Here is a 2962-nt window from a genome sequence, read left to right on the forward strand (position 1 = left end):
TAATGCAATAAGGCAAGAAGTAGGACCCGTGTAAATATCGGATCAGCTTTCCAGCGCTGGAGAGAACTCGAGCGGAAGGCCTGCGATCGGACGCAGAGGTTGCTTTGTTTCTTCTCGATAGGTGAGTAACACCGTTTCTGCACCGCAACAGCTAAAGTCTGTCTAGTACACTGGACGCGACTGTTGAAAATCATTTGAAATTTGTGTCAATACGTCATAAATAGAACGCAGCAGCAGTTTTCTGTTGGGGATTTGTTTTGATTTGCCGCACCACATCCAGTGTAGATCATAGATATGTATATAGGCTATATCTATGGTGTAGACAGCATCACTGATTATAATGAGTTCCATAGTATTTTGTCGCGCCGCGCCACTCACGTCCAGTGTAGACACGGTGTAACATTGGTTTTGCTTTATTTCACAGAACTAATCGTTGCCTGGGTTGCGTACGTATGTGTGGGGCGGAGCTATCAAAATAGGGGCGAGAGCCTTTTGGGGTAGTGGCGTGTTTGTTTTGGTGATTTCAAATGTCAACATTGGCTACCAGAAATTACTTACCCCACCTTTAATACAGTTGAACAATTACAAACGTCTAAATACGTTTGGGGTCACAACAGGCTGCTGTCCATGGTTCTGAAACCACAGCCACATTCCCTTACAGCAGTACAGCTATTATACTAATATAAAATATATACATTTTTCTTATAAATAACTATATGCTATTTTTAATATATTGCAACAAATATTAAAAAATATATAATGTATTTTTCTTATAAATAACGATATTCTATTTTTAAATAATTATATAATTAAATAAATGTAATAAAACTAACTTTATTGAACGTTTGCTTGTTAACATCACTTTCTCTGAATCAGGTGCAATTTCCTTAGATAAACTTAATCTTGCATGTGATTAACTCAGTGTGGTTTAAACGCATCACATGTCTGTCTTCACAATAATAATAATAAAAATAAAAATACAACACCCAGGAAGTAACATAATTTGGATCCTTTCATTTTTCCTCGTTCAGTTTTTACACGCAGTGTAGATGAATGAATGCATTCATAATTTCAAACCCTTTTACAAAGGTTATTATATATATTTAATAAATTACGTGTGTATATATACGCACACACATGTTATGTTAAGACACAATTACAGATGTTTAATTTGATTTCGACGTTATGATTTTAATATTATTTTGACTTTATTTGAAGCCTTTATATGTAATGCATTATAAATGAATTTTGATTATGCCTTGTAATGCACCATATAATTCATAGTATGATTTAATTATTAATTGTAACCAGTTACAAGTAATACTTATCTATTCATTATTACTTCTTTTAATAATAAAACACATGCCTAACAACCAATTTCATTTATAACAAGGAAACTGCAAATATGATTTTTTATTTTGGTTACAATTATTTCTAAAAATATATAATGCATTACAACGTACGTTATGAAAACCTTTATAATGCATTATGCATGAAGTCTTAAAGTACGGCCAAGCTTAAGGGTTTATTTCCTAGCTTTCCATTAAAATAATCTGGATTCTGGAATGTGAGACAACACAACAAATATAGCATCAAATGCTCCATTGGACATTGTTTTGCGTGTTCACACTGACAGCGGTCCCTTCTGATCATAAATGGAAGTTGTAATCTGAGCACCAGTGAGAATACAGAGTCTGTGTTGACATACGCTTCAATTCCCTCTCCTGCATGTCTGTCAGAGATGAGTCTGATCCACCTCTCCATGTGTCCCCTGCTGGACTCACAAGCACCCACCAGGGCCCGCTCACTGTGCGCGTGCTGAATTTCATTTGCCGTGATTTCCCGCCGGCCTGTAATGTGATGGATTTGACATTTTGATTTGCACATTGAAGAACAGAGGAGGACCAACTTAATTTAATTTGAGCCGTGGAGAACGGAGAACAGGGCCTGGGATCCGTTGCATGTGTGTCATCGTGTTTGGTCGCTGTCATAATGGGCTTGTCTCATGCGCTTTATTATTTTTAATACGGTGACATCTCCAGTCAATGTCAGTACTACCCACCTCTTCTTCCACATCTCATTACTGTGTTTTCTGACCTCGGAGGTCAACATTTGTGCACTAATGAATGCTTTTTCTGTTAATATCCATCATTAGTTTGCAATCTTCTCCAAAGTTAAACTAAAAATCGCGTTACATGAGCATGTCAAGTTGTTTTTCACGTTTTCTACTGTGTTTCAGACAACTGATAAATTGCTTAAGTACATTACTTTAAATAAGTTCCTGAGTGAATCATCGAAACTTTGCAAAGTTCAGTTTTCTGTCTTTTTATCATATTTGCACTGGTGGCTACCAGTTTGGAAAAATTAAGATTTTTAAATGTTTTTGAAAGACTGCATTTATTTGAACAAAAATACAGTAAAGCCAGTAAAATTGTGAAATATTATTGCAATTAAAAATAACTGTTTTCTAATTCAATATGTTTTAAAATGTAATTTATTCCTGTGATCTGAATTTTCAGTGTCACATGATCCTTCAGAAATCATTCTGATTGATTATCTGGTGCGCAATTATTAATAATGGTTCTTACCATTATCAATTTTGGAAAAAAAAATTGCTAATGTTTTGTGAAAACTGTGATACTTTTTTTTTTTTGATTCTTTGAATATAAAGTTTATGCAACATTTATTTAAAATATATTTTTTGTAACATTATGTCTTTCTTTACTGCCACTTTCGACCAAATTCATGCATCCTTGATAAATAAAAGTATAAATTTATTTTTGTTTTCTTTTTTGTCTTCAGTCATTTTGTCTTACCCCAAATGTTTGAATGGTATTGTATCACCTTTTCCAAAAAAATATCAAGCAGCAAAACTTTTCAACGTTGTTGATAATAATAATAATTATATATATATATATATATATATATATATATATATATATATGTATGAGATGAGATGCCA

The sequence above is a fragment of the Sinocyclocheilus anshuiensis genome, unplaced genomic scaffold (assembly GCF_001515605.1).
Source record: "Sinocyclocheilus anshuiensis isolate Anshui unplaced genomic scaffold, SAMN03320099.WGS_v1.1 scaffold407, whole genome shotgun sequence".
NCBI classification, from domain to species: domain Eukaryota; kingdom Metazoa; phylum Chordata; class Actinopteri; order Cypriniformes; family Cyprinidae; genus Sinocyclocheilus; species Sinocyclocheilus anshuiensis.